A 20,317-nucleotide genomic window follows, 5' to 3' on the forward strand; every position below is an offset into this window, starting at 1 on the left:
CTCCTGTTCATTTGAGAAAGCTCAGATTTGGCCTTTCAGCAAAGGAGGCTGGCTGCCTTTTCTTCGTGCAAGTGTTTTTGTGATCTTGGATGATTATTCCCTTTCTCACATTGATCTCTACTATGATGCTTCCAGAATGAGATCTCTGAATTATCCGTTGAGTTCTAGAGTATGATTCAGGAGAGAGAGTGAGGCCCAAGTTTCTGCATCTTCAGTAAGCTACCAGGTAATAGAGTTGTTGATGGTCCATGGGTTTAGTTTTCTTTTGTGTGCACATGCATACGTGTGTGCACATGTATGTATTCCTGTGAGTGCACACACGTGTGAACTGTTGTGGTTGTGTGCATATGTGTACTTATATGGAGACCAGGGTCAATGTCAGGTGTCAATATTCCTCAGAAGCCCTCACATTGTTTATTGAGTCAGTCTTCTGGCCTGAAGCTTACTAATCAGGTTAAACTGGGTGGTCAGTGGGCTTGTTTCCCCCAACACAATGGTGGTATTACAAATGCTCCAGCTAATGTGGATTCTGGGCATAAAACTCAGGTCCTCGGGTTTGCAGAGCAAAGCACTTTATCAGCTGTGCCATTGCCCTAGCTGAACTGATGACTCAGAGCACTGCTCCTGACTTTCCTTAGTGAAAGTTTAAGTCCTGTGGGCAGGTCTCACTGAGCTTAGCTCCCCGTCTCTGCTCCAGCTATCAGATCTCCACATTTTCCCTGCAAGCATGCTGTGGGCTTGAGTTCTGTGTTTCTGCCATCCTGGCAACCTTTCCTCTCCCAGTCTCTTGTTCCTCACAGAACCTCGTATTCCAAGAGAGCAGAGCTTGTTGCCCCTCTAGTTACTGCTGTAAATACACATTGGCTAAGAGGTGGAAGAAACCTGGTACTAGTTATACTTCATTTTGATTTCTGTGTGAGTATTGTGTTTCCAGACTGTCCTTGCCTTATAGACTTGCTACATAGTATTGTCTTACTCGTTAAGGCATGCCATAATGTATGTGGCCATCTACCAAACCATTCTCACAGTATACCTTCATTGAGCTTCCCTTTCATACCTTGAGAACCCCTTGGCTTTTCCAGCCTCCAGGATTTTGTGATACTGAGCCAGTCCCAGACATCTGAACACCCTCCTCCATGTCTTTCAGTATCTCAGTGCACTTGACAATATCAGGGCGGAAAGAAGGTGTGATGTTCAGACTTACATAGAGTGAGTCCTGAGGCCCGCCTGTGTTGTGGACCATCACATGTCCCAATTCTGTCTGTCCCTAGAGGTCAGCATCCGCACTCTGATTTTACGGAGGCGGCAGAGAGCAGGAAGAGCTCTTGTTTGGGTCAGAGCTTCCTTTGGCACATTCTCTCTTGAGAAAACTTCACTTTGTGATTACATACAAGGGAATTTTAAATAAAAAAATCCAAGTCAGAAGACTGGTAACATAAAGTAGCTCAAGGCAGAGAGAGTAGAGAAAGTGTTTTCGAAACTCTTCAGGTAGACACGCCAGACAGCACATTCCCTTGAGGAAGAACTCTGGCCTCGGCTCTGAGCTGTATTTAACTGCCTCCATCTTCCTCTGGTTAGGATTAGTGGCAGCAGGGCCAGTGGAGACATTCTGTCCTGTGACATGATTGTGTCTATGCTGGCTTGGCGGGACAGTGTGTTTTCCCCAAAGGCTAAAGCTTGAAGTTGGCCCTGTCTTTCCCTACTCTGTGGTTTTATTCTCAGCTTCTGTTTTATATTCTGCCACTGTTAACTTACTGCTTGCTCTGTGGCTTCAGATGGCATGGATGATGGCAAGTGAGGACTGGGGTGGGGAGACTGTGGTTAGTAACGATTGCTCCAACGGTCTGGTGTAGAGCTGATCTTTATCTTTCAGATGACCCGTGTAAACCAAGACCAGTCAATAAATCCAGACAGATGGCTATGTCAGGGGTGACCGTGAAATTAGATGGGCCAACTCCAGCCCCAAAGGGAGAAAAGGTCAGGATAGGACTACCCCGTCCAGCGTCACAGTTTACTTTTAATCAATTCCTTGATGATAATGGATGATCCACAGTGCTAGTGGGAGAGGATGGCTTGTTTTATAATGAGCTAGGCTGATAAGAATCGATCCCAGAGGCCACTTCTAAAACACAGGAGATCACGTTATAGCTGTGCACATAAGGTGTACTATGGGCATATTCTCTCTAAGTTGAAGTGGGGATCTCTTACTCCATGATGCACTGTGTTCTAGATGACTCACAAAGGACTCATATCAGGACTTAAGACCCGGATACCATTCAAAGAATTTTTATTTCACCTTTTTCCATGTTTGCATGTATGTGTGTGTGTGTGGAGGGGTGCACATGTGCTCATGTGTTGGTTTGTAGAGAAAGGTACCTTGGCAGTTGTTCAACTAGAGTGATCCATCTTTTCTAAAGATGTCTCATTGGTCTGGAGTTTTCAGATTAAGCAAGGCTGGTTGGCCACTGAGGGCAGAGACTTAATTATCTGTATCTCTTCAGCAGCTGGGTAGGTGCACGCTACCACATCTGGCGTTTCGAAAGCAAGCTTGATCTCAGGTAGCGCTTCATGCTGGTGTGGCAAACACATCACTAACTGAGTACACTCCAACTTCTCCTTGCTCTTTTCCATTGTCCTTGGGCTTCTTTTCCCAGTTCCCAACTATGCAGAGCACATTGTTGTAGATTGCAGACTATATGTAGGTGAGGGCGGGCACAAGATAAGACAAGGCCTGTGATTGGGCAGTGAAAAAGTAAGGTGGGCACAGAGTTTTGGAGAGAGGAGAAAGGGGAGGAAGAAACAAGATGGAGGAGAAGAAGGAAGACCCAAATCTGAGTGGCCTTAATGGGCCACAGGTAATTATGAATATTTTATAAGGTATGGAATTTTACAGGACGATTTGTCTTATCTAGGTGGGCAGTTTATATCAATATTAACTGGCCCCGAGTTTATTGTGTGGATGTTTTGTGGAGTGAGAATTTAAGATATAAATCTGATTGATAAATTACAAGCTTATTGAGTTTTGATTTGAACGGGTTACTGGGAGCTGTGACTATAACCACAGGGAGTGGGTGCTGGGACCGTGAGCAGAGTTCGAAACAAGAGAGCCATGAGATAGGCTGTCTCTGAGTGGAACTGGCCTTGAGAACTAGATAGATGACGAGATTGCCGCAGGGCCCCAGAGAGTAGCCAGTGGCAATGTGGGATGGAAATTGGGAACTTTTCTTTTCTTTTTTATGTATGTGGCAGTGACCACTACCAAACTCCAGTCATAGAGGCAAGCTCTACTGGTGTTAGCGAAAATCCTGCCGTAGGGTCAATGTAGCATACTTCCGACATTCAGAAGTTCACTGGCCAAGACTGGCCTCCACCCTGGGCTTTAATAGTGTGCAGGAAAACTTAATGAATTGGGTGGAGACATTTTGCTGATTGAGATGAAAATACCCAGCAAATGCCATGGCCCACTGAAGCCAACACTAACATGGGTTGGTGAGTTCTTTTTTAATATTTACCACAACACATTACTAAACTTTCCATTTGAATTTCATCATCTTTTATACATTGAATAAGGATCATATTTTTTTATCTCAAGATGTAGAGAAAATATTCTCAGTTCCAGACCTGGCTCATAGAAAGAAATGGAGAAAAGTGTCCCCCATGAGTTTATCCAACTTTACACCATGTTCCCAGCAACTCCTGTTATAAGTCTATTAGGGTCTGTTCCTAGTTTTAGCACATGATTATAGACCACCACTAACTAAAACAGGACTTGCTGCATGGAAGATGGGTGTCTAACATTTCAATAGCTTATCGCCATAGTCTGTAAAGTACAAAGGCAGGGATGCAGACATCCTAAGGAGATCCTATGTCCTCCTCTCCAGCTATTCGACTACTGAGTCAATGGACTCTAAGAAATTGTCATTTTCCAGGGATATCATGCTGGGAGAAGAAAAAGGCTAAAGACTATGCCAGCTAGAGTGAGGAATTTATCTCCTGGAAGGAAATTTCATAGTTCTGGCAACTTGTCAGGTCACTTTGCCAGAGAGACTGGAGCCAAGACTGATTGTGCTGGGTCAGTGACAAGTGGTATCCACCGTGAGCAGGACTGCTTAGCTCTATTAGCTGTTTTGGACCTCTGGCTAAAGGCAAACCTCACGTGAGGATAAAAGAAACAGAATTAGAGTCTCAGGACCAATTGATGACCACGCAATCCGATGTATTTCTGCAGGCTCTAAGGTTTTACTTCTGTAGGAGCCAAGTGTAAGGGCATAAAGAAGAAACCAGGAGTCTCCCCGGGATCATTCCTATCACGAAGAGTTCTCATGCCTCATTCTGAGCAGTATGGTTGGAGTCATGCTGTTCTGCAGTTGGCTAATACAGAACAGTCACTTTCTAGAGAGAAATGAAACAAGCACATATTTTGATTTCAAGAGGTGCTGACCCTGCAGGAATTTGAATTTCTGTCAAATGGTTTTTTTTTTTTTATAATGTCAAGCCAGGAGAGGAAGAGAGGAAGAGAGAGAGAGAAAGAGAGAGAGAGAGAGAGAGAGAGAGAGAGAGAGAGAGAGAGAGAGAGAGGAAGAGCAGAAGGAAGAGTGAGAGTGAGGACGATCAAATGGCTTTTTTTAAATATTGTTTTTCCTTAGTGGAGTTTTGTTTATTTAACACTTTGAAAGAAAAGACAGTACAGTTTCGCTATTTTACTTTTCCCACAATTTCTCCTCTTTTACAATACACTTCAATCTTCTTTTTAAAAAAAGTTTCATTTTTCACATTCAATTAGCATTGTCCAATTTCCCTGTACTGAGCTGTTCATCAACAATACTGTCTTAAGATGCCCAGTGTTTCCGTGTCACCATGGGATCTCTCAATATCCAACTGTAATTCTGACTCTAGAACTGAGGGAGATCAGGAGTACGGTCATTACCTACTTCCTCTTTCCAGCCATTATTCCATAGATTAGATAACCAGGCATTCATTCCTGAATGTTTAGAAAGCTCACCAGATAACATAGTCCTTGGGGACCCTCCGAGACTGTCTCAGGAATGGTGTCATAGTGAATAAAAGTGCACATCATCTACCAATCACAATGCAGATGCCTCCCTTTCCTGTTTGTTGTGCAATCCAGGTCTCCTAAGCTCTTTGGTTGATGGTGTCCAGCTGAATGACATGGATTTAAGGGCTTACCTGGCATAATCCATAAAGGCTTCATTATTCTACATTCTCGCCTATTGTCTACCATGATATAGTCAATTTAAATCCTGTAACTGTTTATTTTCTAGCCTTAAATCTGTTTGGAACTCCCCCAGGGTCTCCTACAAAGTTAGAGCAGACAGGTATTGGCCACCTTGGAATTAGATTAGAAGAGGAGACTTGAGGGTCAGGGTAAAGAGTATGGCCGATTGAACTAGTGCACAGGTCTGACACCAGTCCAATGGTAGGCCTGAGAAACGTGCTGTCCACTGTGCCACCATACATCAGCTCATCACCATATGGCAACATCAAACACAGAGTAAGTAATTTTTACTTGTCCCTCTGTTGCTTGAGATATTCAGTGTATAGATACAGGCCCTGAGATCTCCCATAGGGCAGAAGAATCCTCCCCCTTTGTTCTATGAGAAACACAGATGATCCATCCTCTCTGTTGATAAAAAGGGGGTTCTGAAAGGGCTGGTCTTTGTAGCTTAGAACAAGAGACTACAGACTCTCAAGTTTTATTTGCCCAAGCATTCTATGATGAATGACCTCTCTAGTACTCTAAGAGTATTCCTCAAATACAGTTTAGTATGTATTATGTTATTCACTAGAATCCCCATGCAACAAATGTTCAGTTTCCCAAAGAATTTTTTATTTATTTATGGTGTGTGCATGCATGAGTGTGGACGTAGAAACACTACGTTGCACACCCTGAGGTCAGAGGACAATTTTTGAGGGAGTTAGTTTTCTCCTACCTTGTTTTGAGGCAGAATCTTTCTGGTTATTTCTGCTGAAGCACTATGCACAGACACTTGCAGTTGCTTCTCTTGTCTCACCTTACATCTCACCATGGGGGTGCTGGGAATACAGAGGCAAACCACCACATGTATGCTTTTTACATGGCTCTGGGAACTAAACGCAGGCTATTAGGATTGTCGTCTAAGCATTTTGCCAGCTGAGCCATTTCCCTGGCCTCAATGTCCAGATCTCTTTATCCTACCATATTGCACAAACTTCTATCCTTTGACCCCTCCCTCCCTCCCTTCCTTCCTTTCTTTCCTTCTTTCTTTCTTTTCTTCCTTTTTTAAAAGAATTATTTATTTTTGTATATGAGTACACTGCCACTGTCTTCAGACATACCAGAAGAAGGCATCAGATCCCATTACAGATGTTGTTTTGTGAGCCACCATGTGGTTGCTGGGAATTGAACTCAGGAAGTCTGGAAGAGCAGTCAGCTCTTATCTGCTGAGCCATCTCTCTGGTCCTTCCTCCCTCTCCTTTGACCTAAGTCTAATTTCACTTTGTTTGTCCCTGGTAACCACTATTCTTAGCCTTATCCGACTGTTTAGTCTGTATGTGGAAGTGGAATCAACAGCCTTTTCCCCTCCTGCCTAAGTTTAGCTTATTTCACATAAACAAATGGTTTCTGGGTTTGTCTATTTTATTATAAATGATAGCATTATTATTAAGACTGAGTAATAATCCATTATATATGTACACTATCTACCAATCCCTATGTGAATGAGCATTCAGGATGCCTCTGTGGAAAAACACAACACACACACACAGAAACACACACACACACACACAAACACACACACCGTGTGACCATGAGAATCTGCCCCCAGAATCATTAATATTGCTACTGCATGTGGCACTTCTGAAGGTTTATGTGTTAGTTATTGAGTTACTTATTTAGATTTTTGGGGGGTCCAAACCAGCTAAGGCTAGTTTCAAACTTACTGTGTAACTGAGGATGACTTGAAACTTCTGCCTTTCTGCACCCACTTTCCAATTGCAGGAATCATGGGCACGTGTCACCACACATAGCCCAGAAGTATCTCTAAACACCGTGGTGTCTGTCCTCTGCTTTCCATCACCTACAGTGCTGGCTGGCACAAAAGACCTCATCTAGCTTTTCCATAGGCGATGAGATCATATTTGCGTAGCAAGCACTCTTACTCAACTCCCAAATCCTTCTTGAGTCCTTAGCTTCTGAGGACTTCCCTTTTGCCTTTTGTTTACTGAGCCAGTCGGGAAACTATCTTTCGTTTACTTTTATAGGTCTAATGTCTAGTGTTCCTGTATTTTATCTGGTCTTTCAGGCTCAGCTGTTTATTTTAATCTTCCCTTGTCTGTTCGGGCCTCACACTCCACTTTTCACGTCATGGTTTAATATTTTTTTTCCATATTCATGAGGACATAGGTGGGTCCTGCTTGCTGTTCTGCCATGTCGTTATTGTATATTTATTTAGACATTGCTGCACATGTTATTTAATTAGGTGAGTATCTGAGAGGGCAACGATGTGCATCGTTGTCTATATGTTCAGCTCTGAGGACACCTTCCCGACGAAGTTGGTTCTCTCTTTCTATCCTATGGGCCCTAGGGTCCCATGTGGGACCGTGGGTCTTCAGGCTTGCGGGCAAGAGCATCTCGCCAGCCCTGTATGTTCATTTTATAAACTAAAAAGGTGATCTTCTGATGCTAAGGAAGTATTCAACTTACCCACAATTGACCTGCCAATAAGCAAGGAAGCTTTGATGTAGTCGTGGCTTCTAAAAGATCCCAGTTCATACCATCGGGCTATGGCTATACGGCCTCCCTCCACTTGTGTCCCTCCTCCCAACAGATGTTTCTCTGTTTTCCCCTAAAGTTCCCTCAAGCAGCTAAAGTTTTGCAAAATTCTAATCAGTGAGCCATTATTTTTAATTCTCTGTGTCTCTATGAAAACATAAAGTTCATTCTGTAAGGTCTTCAGTGTCCAATGAGAGAATTTACACATCAAAGTCTAATGACCAGTAAAGATCTAAAACACTGAAATTACTTCCTGAGTTTGCATTTCCAAATGTCCCTGTCTTACACCATTATGTGCCACTTCTTATTTTTTTCAATTTGCCAAGCTGTGGATGTTTATTAACTGATCAGATTACAAAAATACCATGGGCGACAACTTAGCTCATCTGTCTAATAAGACTGTTTATTTGGTTTTCCCTGTTGCCAGCATCTCCACCTTCGACAAACTGGGGTGTCTTTTTCTTCATTTCACTATGTGAGGAAGATAATTTGAAGGGCCACAGGAAGTGTTTCCCAACTGTACAGATATCATGCATTAGATCCTCCATGCAAATGATGCCAAAATTTACCAAGAGATTGAGCAGTCAAGGAATTATCTGTCAAGGCAATTTGCTTCTTACTGATTTTGCCATAGTCTCGCTTGTAGATGACCTCATTTACTGACTTAAAGTTGGGGTACCCCCATGCACGGTTCCACAATCCCCAGCATGTAAGGGGTTCCACAATCCCCAGCACATTAGTTGAAGCCTTGTTGAGCTTAACGAAGGTGCCATGAAGAAGTCGCAATACCTTGTGGACCTTTGGCCTCACTTCATTGGTACCTCAGATCTGATGACCCGCTAATTTTGGTTCTGTGGGCACATAGACGTTTCTAGCTTTCCTTGTCATCCCAGCCATCCGAACCTGAGTCAGGCCCATCTGCCTGTACTCCTTGTGAGAGTGTTTTGCTTTCACACAGATGAGCTTCCTCCTTGCCTTTCCCAGTGTCTTCAGGGAAAACCTCTTCCTCGGGTGCTATACCTTCAACTTTGCAAAATTCCTTCGCTCTTTCTTAAGGGTTTCTGGCACAAGAGCAATCTTCTTCTTCTTCTTCTTCTTCTTCTTCTTCTTCTTCTTCTTCTTCTTCTTCTTCTTCTTCTTCTTCTTCCTCTTCTTCCTCTTCCTCTTCCTCCTCCTCCTCTTCCTGTTCCTGTTCCTCTTCCTCTTCCTCTTCCTCTTCCTCCTCCTCTTCCTCTTCCTGTTCCTCTTCCTCTTCCTCTTCCTCTTCCTCTTCCTCTTCCTCTTCCTCTTCCTCTTCCTCTTCTTCTTCTTCTTCTTCTTCTTCTTCTTCTTCTTCTTCTTCTTCTTCTTCTTCTTCTTCTTCTTCTTCTTCTTCTTCTTCTTCTTCTTCTTCTTCTTCCTTTCTTCTCTGGCACAGCCTGCATGTGTCATTTCTACATACCTTGCCTGTGTGACTGTATGTGCAGGCTTTTAAAAAGATGAAGTTATCCATTCAATGATTCTTTTAATATTAACAGTAATATTTAATATTAACATTGCACGTATGATTCATGCACCAGAGTGTAAAGGTGTGTATACCTGTGAGTGTGTACATTCAGAAGTCAGATGAGGACACAGATGTCTACCTTTGTCACTACGCACATTATTGCTTTGAGAGAGGGTCTGTTATTGAGCTGTGAGCTTGCTGTTGCTGTTTTGCCTATACTTGCTGGCTAGCAAGCTCCAGAAATCTGTCTCCATTCCTCTTCAAAATGCTAGTGTTAGGAAATTGCAGCTGTGTCCCAGCTTTTTCATGGATGCTGGGAATTTGGACTCAGGTCTTCATGATTTATACAGCGTTTATCCACAGACCCTTCTGCTAAATTTTCTTTTTAATTATCTTAAATTGACAAATTATATCTATCTATCTGCCTGCCTGTCTGTCTGCCTGCCTGCCTGTCTGTCTGTCTGTCTGCCTGTCTCTCTGTGTGTGTGAATACAATATGCTATTTTGATATTGTACTGGCTATTTTACATAACTGGCTTTTTAACATAAACTAGAACCGTTTTGAAAGAGGAAACCTCGGTTGAGAAAATTCCCTCACAAGACTGGCCTGTGGACAAACCTGTGGCATACTTTTTTGATTAATGATTCATTTATGAGGGTCCAGCTCACTGTGCGGGTGGGGTCACCCCTGGTTGGTGGTCCTGGGTGCTTCAAGAAAGCAGGCTGAGTAAGCCATGAGGAGCAAGCCAGTAAACAGCACCCCTCCGTGGCCTCTGCATCAACTGCTCCAGGCTCCTGCTCTGCTTGAGCCTTTTGCCCTCACTTCCTTCAACGATGGACTGTGACCTGGAAGTGCAAGATGAAATTAAACCCTTTCCTCACCTAGTTGCTTTGGTCATAATTTTTAGTCACTGTAGAAACCCTAAGATAGACAAATTTATGGTGGAGAAATAAGGGTACTTACCGCAAACATGTATCATTCCCTTATGTTGGGCAAAAGTTCTGTGTGTCGGCTATTTTGAAACATACAACTCTTGTATGGCAGTTCCCCCTGAATTGAAGCATCCCTTCCAGGAGGATATGGGATGCTTATGAGACTCAGGACTTTACGTGTCTGGGAAAGATGACACTTGCAAGATTCACCAGCCTCCCCTCCCGGGTTAGGTAACTGCTCTGGGAAGAGACAGTAGAAAAGTGGCCTGCACCGGGCACAGAGCACCAGAGCTGCTGCTCGCCTGAGTTGTCACTGAGTGTGGATAGCGGAATTGTTACTGTGTCCTGCTGTAGATTCCCTTTCAGAGCTGAATCAGTGTGTGTGTACGCATGCATGGACACGTGTGTGAGTTCGTGCATGGGTGTGCACACTATGTTCCCAGGAAATTTTTCACACACAACAATGTACCGCTGTTAACATCGTTCCCCTACTTTGCTACAGAACAGTCATTCTCAACCTGTGGGTCGCAACCCCTAAGAGGTTAGAGGACCTTTGCACTGGGGTCACCTAAGGCCGCTGGAAAACACAGATGTTTACATTACAGTTCATAACAGTAGCAAGTTAAAGTTGTGAAGTAGCTGTGTAAATGATGTTATGGAAATAATGTTATGGCCAGGATTCCCACAACATGAGGAGCTATATTAAAGGGCCACAGCATTAGGAAGGTTGGGAACCACTGCTATAGACTACAGTGACTTCCTCCTCTACCTAACTGAATTCCTCTCTCTCTCTCTCTCTCTCTCTCTCTCTCTCTTCTCTTCTCTTCTCTTCTCTTCTCTTCTCTTCTCTTCTCTTCTCTTCTCTTTCTCTCTCCAGGCTCCATGAACCCTTTCTATATTCAATTTCTATGAGAAATCAAGTTGTTAATAGTTTGGGTTTTTTGTTTGTTTGTTTGCTTGTTTTTTTTAATATTATTGGCTGTAAAATAGCAATCAGACCACTGTGCTGATTATTGTCTACTACAAATAGGAGCATCTCTGATACAGCTTGAGAGACATATGAAACCATGTGTATAATAAGTCAACTGGAGTTGGTTTAATACTATGTACATTTAGCAAAAATAATGGTAGCAGGTCCCTTAGGGCCTTTGCTCCATCTAGTCAGAGGCTCTTGGCCCAATAGTGGTGCCAGGTAATGGGTTTCATCCGGTTGGAGGGAAACTTAAATCCAAGCAGAGAGTGGTTGGTTATTCCCAAGATGTTAGTGTCACTATCACACCAGTGGGTATGTCATGCCAGGCAGTCATTATTGTAGCTCTCAATGTCCACAGCTGGGTAGGACTGAGGGTTTCTCTTCTCTAGTGGCTTCCATAACGCCTTCCAGAGCTAGGAAAGCTGGCCAGTAGGGATGGAGCTTCCAAGTAGTACCAGTTTAGTTGTTCTGTGTTCTATGACTCAAGATGTGGTGTCTTCAGCAATAGCGTCTTACTGTCAAGTTCTAGATTGTAGCCTAAGAACACTGGCAGTAGACTGTAATGTCTGGGAGTCTTTAGTATCTTACTGGCAAATATCCCCCAAGAAGTCACCTGTGCACTGGAGTTTTTATTTGTTGACTGCTGGTGTTTAATAGGGGCATTATTGTCCTATTATGGGGGGATTCCGCTTCTTTTTAAACCATATATATGGAAGCTTCTGCAGTAGTAGATTTCCATATGGCCCTTAAAAAGGGTCTTGTTTCATTTGTTCTCCTCCTATCCCCACAATTTGCCCAGGAGCAGAAAATAAAAGACTGCTTAATGCTCAGTCCTAAATGAAACAGACATACTACACTCCCTCTTCCCCAGGCTAGGGATCATTGCAAAAGATGAAGAAGAAAGAGGGTAAAATCAAAGGTGGTGGACTCATACAAGGAAACAGTATTTTTTGGACCCAGCAGGGCAGCTGCACACTGAGCTCACAGTGACCACGGGGACCATGACAGCATAGAGAAGACCTGTGTGAGACCAAGCCAGATATAATCTCGGCATGGAGATGACAGTTGAGCCTGAGATCCCATCCACAACCACAGAGTTATTGACTATTTTCAGCTTCTTGGCGAAGAAGAATCTGTTTTCTCCAAGGGGGTACCCCCTGTCAAATTTAGCACACATCTAAGAATATTTGAGAAGCACAAATTGATCCTTTGTGAAGGACACGAAGTCAGATAAGGGAGTGGGGGAAGATCTGAGAAGCATTTGGGAGAAAGAGTGAATATGATCAAAATATGTTTTATGAGATTCTTAAAGAATTAATAAAATTGAAAAACAATAGAAAGAACTTTTGCAAATCTGAGTTATAGAACATTGCAAAATGTTCGGGAATTTTACTCTTGCTGAAGAATACAATGCAGAGGGTAAGTAATTCAGCTATGATTTAGATTAAAAAGCTGGGAGGAATTCCTGCTCGAGCTGATGAAGGACTTTGTGAGTCTTGTACAACAACCACTTTGCTTGCTAAGAAATCAGGAAACACGATACACTAAACAAGAGACCCACAGGGGGCAGAGCTTGGATGTACAGGTCCACACGGTTGGGATCCTGAAACTGTAGGGTCCTACCTCTGTGTTTTAGAGAGGTTCCTCAGGCTATGAAACTAAAGTTGTATACAGCTATAAGTAAGTCCATCTGATTCTTCACCTTGTACAATTAAAAGATACAATGATCAAAACTGCACTTTGCATCATTATCACCAGGACAACTGTCCACATCGGCACCACTACCACCATGACGATTTTTCACTACCACTGTTGTTCTAGTGCAGAAGACAATTGTAAAAGAAAGGAGAAGGTAAGAATACAAGTTCTTAAAAACCTACTGTTTTCTTCTATAGGAGAATGGTAAGAACTTAAACAGAGCCCGGGACAACAGTGAGGAGAAAGTTTGGTACTGAAGACTCATGGGCAGTCGGACACACTTTGTCTATTGATTTCAGATGGGAAAGTGACTTTCTCATGCATGATTGTGAAAACCAGAGAAACAGCATTACTGTGTGGTCACTCAGATGAGAACAAAGACAAAGTCTGCTTGGTATAAAAGCTCTTTCTGAAGTAATCATAACAGTATAGAAGGCGAACATTTTTACCACAACTTACTCTAGGACACGTACTTGTCTCAGTGTTTCACATATGCAGTTATGTGATCCTTATCTGAAATGTTTGAAAATAGTGTTTCAGGTCTCAGCTTTGTTGGAGGGGTAGAAATAAAACATGTGCACAAACATGAGATATTTTGGAGACAGGCCCTGAGTTTAAACAAAATTCATTTGTTTAGTATTCCCTCTACACATAGCCAGAAGGGTGTGTGTGTGTGTGTGTGTGTGTGTGTGTGTGTGTGTGTGTGTGTGTGTGTGTTGTATGAATGGTTTTATGTACACACTCACATATGTATATGCACATGTGCATGTGGTAGTCAGGGGTCTCCATAGAATGCTTTCCCACTAACATTCTGCTTCAGTTTTTGAGACAGAGCCTTTCACTGAACCTGAAGCTAATTGATCTGGCAAGGTTGATTGGTCCAATACGCTTCAGAGATCTATTTGTCTGTCTCTCCTTCCCTCAACACCGAGGTACACAAAAGCACCATGAGGTCCAGATTTTTACATTGGGAGACAGGGCTCAAACTCAAGAGCTGATGCTTGTGAGACAAACACTATCTCTCTATCCCTTTAGTTTTACAGAATATTTCTATTGTGAACCATCATAAGAGGCTAGGTGTTGGAATTTTCTACTTGTGATGTCTGATTAGAATTCATAAAGTCAGAATTTAAAGCCTATCAGATTTCAGAATGCTATTCATCCTTAAAGAGAAAGAAATCCCCTCTCTCATTTATTTATTTATTTTTTTCTCCATCTTTATTAACTTGTGTATTTCTTATTTACATCAATTGTTATTCCCTTTCCCAGTTTCCAGGCCAACATCCCACTAACCCCTACTCCCTCCCTTCTCTATTGGTATTCCCCTCCCCATCCTCCCCCCATTACCGCCCTTCCCCCAACAATCACGTTCACTGGGGGTTCAGTCTTGGCAGGACCAAGGGCTTCCCCTTCCACTGGTGCTCTTACTAGGCTATTCATTGCTACCTATGAGGTTGGAGCCCAGGGTCAGTCCATGCATTGTCTTTGGGTAGTGGCTTAGTCCCCGGAAGCTCTGGTTGGTTGGCATTGTTGTTCATATGGGGTCTCAAGTCCCTTCAAGCTCTTTCAGTCCTTTCTCTGATTCCTTCAACAGGGATCCCATTCTCAGTTCAGTGGTTTGCTGCTGGCATTCACCTATATATTTGCCGTATTCTGTCTGTGTTTCTCAGGAGAGATCGATATCCGGTTCCTGTGGGCCTGTACTTCTTTGCTTCATCCATCTTATCTAATTTGGTGGCTGTATATGTATGGGCCATATGTGGGGCAGGCTGTGAATGGGTGTTCCTTCAGCCTCTGTTCTAAACTTTGCCTCCCTATTCCCTCCCATGGGTATTCTTGTTCCCCTTTTAAAGAAGGAGTGAAGCATTCGCATTTTGGTCATCCTTCTTGAGTTTCATATGTTCTGTGCATCTAGGATAATTCGAGCATTTGGGCTACTATCCACTTATTAATGAGTGCATACCATGTGTGTTTTTCTGTGATTGGGTTACCTCACTCAGAATGATATTTTCCAATTCCATCCATTTGCAAAGGACACTGTTGTTAGGACAAAACGGCAACCAACAGATTGGGAAAAGATCTTTACCAATCCTACATCTGATATAGGGCTTATATCCAAAATATACAAAGAACTCAAGAAGTTAGACCCCAGGAAGACAAATAACCCTATTAAAAATGGGGTTCAGAGCTAAACAAAGAATTCACAGCTGAGGAATGCCGAATGGCTGAGAAACACCTAAAGAAATGTTCAACATATTTAGTCAGAAGGGAAATGCAAATCAAAACAACCCTGAGACTCCACCTCACACCAGTGAGAATGGCTAAGATCAAAAACTCAGGTGACAGCAAATGCTGGCGAGGATGTGGAGAAAGAGGAACACTCCTCCATTGTTGGTGGGATTGCAGACTGGTACAACCATTCTGGAAATCAGTCTGGAGGTTCCTCAGAAAATTGGACATTGAACTACGTGAGGACCCTCTCTCATTTTTAACAATGTAGAAGAATGTGGAGTTCGCTATGCTAGGCAAAAGAAGCCAATTTTCATTAGTTAAATTTATTACAGAAACAAGACACAGACACTCAAACCAAACCTCATTTACATGTCTGATCTAAAATAATTGACTTCTTAGAATCGGAGAGTAAAAGAATAATCACTGGGGATGTGGATACAAAGGAATAATTGCTTAGTGGGTGGACTACCGTTTGAATGTGCTTTGTCCCACAAAAAATCCTGTTGAGGCTTCCCTCCCTAAGCAATGGTATGGAGATTGTATGTCAGGGGACTAGGGTAGGGAGAAAAGGGGGTCAAGAGAAGCACATGAAAGAAACTGGGGGCAGAGAAAGATTGGGCACGCCACTTACATACATACTTCAGACAATACATATACACATATATAAAGCAAACATGTGCAAAAACATCCTGTGTGCTATGTCAATGACCTAGAAAACATTGAAGTGGAACATTTGAGTCCTTATTCTGGAACCATCTGGAAGTCTCAGCGGGGGCCCTCTGAACTCTGATGCATACCTTTAAGAGTAACGAGGCCTTGAAGGGAGGTGACTAGGTTGTGTGTTCACCATGCCTCAAAAGGATTACTTTCCATCATGAGGCAATAGATTAGGTCTAGAGGAACTGACTTAGTTACTATGAATGCAGGTTGTTCTAAAACAAAGCCACTGTCATGTTTAGCAACTTAAAGATGTTACCAAAAAGGCAAATTTTGCATGAAGCTTATGTGTGAGGGCTCTCCAACTTGGGACACTCCCGGAGTGACTGAGAGATAGTTGAGTCATGGGATGTGTCCATGTATATTTCTCCAGAAGCTTGCACAATTTCAACAATGATACTTTATTTAGGATTCTCTGAAACCTCCAAATAGAATTAACCTTTAAGCTATAGGTTACATGCCTACCTCATTTCAAATATATGCTATCGAATTGCCCTAAACGACAGCGTTAGGGACATTGAAAGCAGGCTCTAAGACCCTGTCTATCAAATCCTGACACAGCAACACACAAATGTGCACACATAAATATGAGTCTAACATGTCCTTGCTCCTCATCTGTCCTCCGTTCTCACTGCCTTGATTCAGCTCCTGTCAACTTTAACCTAAACAACCCAAACAGCTCTCCATCTGTTTTCCCTCAGGTAAGTGTCTCAAATGTGCAAACTCCTTTCCACATGCTCTCCAGATTTACTTTTGAAAATCTAAATCTAAATAGATTCTCCTATGATGAATATCTTAACATGACTGTCTCTTGCAAGATTATGGCAGTTAGCCATCAAACTCTTTCATAGGACTTGTGGATGACCCTAAGGTGCCCTTCTAGCCAGAGCTGTTCAACTCATATACTCGCTCTTTAATCACTCCACGTCTGTTCCATCCCCAAGCCTAATCTGCTTATCTCCTGTAAGCACTCCCACTCTTCCTGGAAACACTAACACACACACACCCTTTGCAAACTGTCCATTTTTACTTCTGGAATCATTCAGAACTTTTCTGTAGGAACTCACTTTTTCCTTCTCCGCCCCCACACATGGCTTTAGAGCAGTCATGGCGTGCTACATGTGTTTATACTTGTAGCTTTCAGAGATTGGAGCTCTTTCAAAGAACAATGCCTTTCATTCTTGGTTTTGGTCCCAAAATCTAAAATATGTGTGACTTATTTTCTGGTACTTGGTAAGAATTTGTAGTGTGAGTAGATGGCTGTTGTATTAAATTGTGAATGTAGATAGTTATAAAAGTGGGAGGTTGGAAATTTTTCATGTTTGGTAAATCAGGAAATTAAAAATAGTATGCTCATGGGATAAGATATTCAGATATAAAACTATAAGCTCTTGAACAATGTGCCTGATCAAGAAAGGTTACATCATCAGAAACCCACAGACAAATGTTAGGTGGAACTCTGGGAATCCTGCAGAAGAGGGGAGGAAGGATTGTGGGATCCAGAGAGGCCAAAGACACCACAAAAACCCCCACAGAATCAATGAACCTGGCCTCGTAGGGGTTCACAGAGATTGATGTAACAGTCATGGAGCTTGCATGGGTTTGACCTAGGCCCTCTACATATGTGCTATGGTTGTGTAGCTTGGCCTTTTTATTGGACTCTTTAACAAAGGGACTGAGCCCCCTTTGTCTGCTTTGGGGCCTCCATTCCTCACACTGTGTTTCCCTCCAGTACAAAGCACAGTTTTCCTCATGTCCAGTTAGTGAGCTGCTGGTTACCATGAATGGTCTTGTGCGAGGTTACTGCACCCTTGGTGTTAGCATCACCGTTTCAGTCACTGTTAGGGTCATAGCTGGGTAGGACTATTGGTTGCTGCCCACATTTGAAAGTTTGCTTTGTGCCTTCTGGTACCATGAAAGCAAGTCCTGGGGAAGGGGACACTTAATGAATTATTTTTTAATTTTTTTTGATCCAAGGTCTTACTATGTAGCCTTGGTTGTCCTGGAACTCAATATGTATGTCAGGCTGCCCTAAAACTCATAGAGATCCATCAGCCTCTGTCTCCTGAGTGCTGGGACTAAAGGTGTGTACCATGCCCAGCTCATTTAATGCCTTTTATCTAAGATAAAAGAGAACACTTCACATTCTTAACTTCATATAACTTTTTAGAATGTGTTACACTAGGGGAGAATTCAGCAGTGGTCCAATTGTATATCCTGTTTGAGGTAAGCTAAGTTAAGTAGAAGAATCTATTAACTTGTGTTGTCTCCTGATTACATAAATTCACCCAGTTAGATCTGAACACCATAATCCCTGCTTTACTTTAAGGTCTATGAGCACTTACTTACTTGGAATTTAAATTAATCAACATTAAAAATTTAAATTATTCCTGCTAAGTTGGATTCCATTTGTTTAATTTAAGGTTACAGCCTATGTAGGTCCTTTTAGATTCAAATATCCACACATAGGGTCTTTGTATAACCTACATATTTCTTTCTAAATGTCTCAATCTTGTATCTTTTAAAATTATTTGAAAATTGGATATTACAGAACAAAGAGAGCATCGTGGAACATTTATTTAAACATGCCTCTCAATTATTAGGCTGACTTCCACCTATACTGCTTACATAACCATTGGGAAACAGAGAAATGGTCATAGTTCAGCTTTTGACTGTGGATATATACATGGCTGTCAGTGAGAGGCTAGGGCAGGCAAGAATTTCAGAAAACCTCAGAATAACTACAATATATAACTTTGAACATGTAGTGATTGCCTACAAACTCTGTAGGACCATCAACTTCATATCCTTGTTCAGGAAAAGGGGAAACATTAAATCTTAAAACTACATAAATAAAGCAGTTTACTGATTAAAATTCACTCATACAATTTTAGGGTCACAAACATTGCTTAAAATGTTAATTTTTCTAATGATTATACCTGTATAAAATGTATAAATCAATTTGTGAATCAAATAAAGGAAGTATTTAAACAGATGTTAACTAGCTTTTGTTTTTTAGCGCTTTTCCAGGTAACATTAGTCCATTTAACCTTCTGTTCCTCAATGACAAAATCGTTGATATCATTGGCGTAGGCCATCTCTTACATTAGTGCTTGTTTGATATTTTAGATTTCATCTATGCTAATCTCGCCTCCAGTCAAAACTGGATTGCAAATTCTGAGTTAGCAATCACACTTACTTCACAGGCACAATAGCTACAATGACATCTCTGGAGTGGTACAACATGGTGGTCATTTGCTATTTTTTTTAAAGCATTTTTTTTTTAATTTTTATATATAGCATTCTGCCTGCATATGTGACTGCAGGCCAGAAGAGGGCACCAGATCTCATTACAGATGGTTGTGAGCCACCATGTGGTTGCTGGGAATTGAACTCATGACCTCTGAAAGAGCAGTCAGTGCTCTTAACTGCTGAGCCATCTCTCCAGCCCCATTTGCTATTTTTAAATTGGCTCTTAATAACCTAGTGGTTTAGTCACTGACTTTGTATTTTTCAAGATATAAACACTCGATTTTTCTCTCTGTCAACGAGTTGGATAAACATTAGGATAAACAGATGGCCTCTGTTCAAGTTTATGAGTCTTAAAAATTTGCCTAGAAAAAAAAATCCAGAATGTTCTCTTATCTTTCCTATTCTCACCACCTCCGTATGCTCCATATGTAGACCAAATAGTATTGAAAGTTCCATGAATTGATTCCATTATCAGGGAGAATGTATGCTTTCCCTCTAGAGTCCTAGAACTTAAGATGTCTTTCACATATATGATAAATGTTTAATTTACAAACTTCGATTTTCACTCAAGATAAGCTATTCTCAAATGATACTGAAAATCTGAGCTCTCATCTTCCTCTTGATTGGCTCCCTAACTGCACACCTCACTGGAGGCCATTTAGATTACTAGCTGGTATACTTTTCAGTGGAAAGGATTCTATGTAAGTCAAGAACAGAGTGACACTTCAAAACAACCATCAGTATAATATCTAACAAGACACATTTCCTTGGGGAAGATTAGTTATCACAATTATTAATTTTAAAATAGATTACATTAGATAGAAGAAAATATTTTTGAACCATTATATCCAGAATGACTTGAACTCTGTCAAGCAGCACACCAGAAATGCATATTTGTGATATGTAGGTATTTGTGGATAAAATATATCTTGACTTGTGGATCAGGAATATATTCTGCTCGAGATCAAGTCAGTCAACATTTTAGCTTGGAGGATGGGGTGTTCATGAGCCACCACCTGGTACTCAGGAGCTATGGACAACTGATGGTTTCCTGGGGAGGGAAAGTCAGTTTCCTCCAAGGATGTGGCCCCGGGTTAGAGGACTCTGTACCAGTGAATGGTTCCACATTCACCAAGGACAGAATGTGCCACCTCATAGGCTCTGTCCTACAGAAATGCTAGAAGGAGCCCAGCAACACAGCAATGGCCTCATACATTGACAGATGAGTTCAACGAAATTTTAAATAATCTGGGAA

General features: G+C 41.9%; 1 protein-coding gene and 1 non-coding gene across 2 annotated transcripts in view; both read right to left on the minus strand.

Moving 5' to 3' along the window:
• Window positions 1-8,855, minus strand: part of LOC120098222 (uncharacterized) — a 702,255-nt gene extending 693,400 nt beyond the window's left edge. Inside the window, exon 1 of the mRNA XM_063277647.1 lies at window positions 8,060-8,855. The gene's annotated coding sequence lies outside the window, so the exon portion shown is untranslated. The remainder of the gene's footprint in view (window positions 1-8,059) is intronic.
• LOC120098349 (small nucleolar RNA SNORA62/SNORA6 family) lies at window positions 3,239-3,394 on the minus strand. Its single transcript, XR_005496538.1, has one exon. It is a non-coding gene; the product is annotated as a small nucleolar RNA SNORA62/SNORA6 family (small nucleolar RNA).
• Window positions 8,856-20,317: the final 11,462 nt, after the last annotated feature.

Source organism: Rattus norvegicus, chromosome 18 (genome assembly GCF_036323735.1).
Source record: "Rattus norvegicus strain BN/NHsdMcwi chromosome 18, GRCr8, whole genome shotgun sequence".
NCBI classification, from domain to species: domain Eukaryota; kingdom Metazoa; phylum Chordata; class Mammalia; order Rodentia; family Muridae; genus Rattus; species Rattus norvegicus.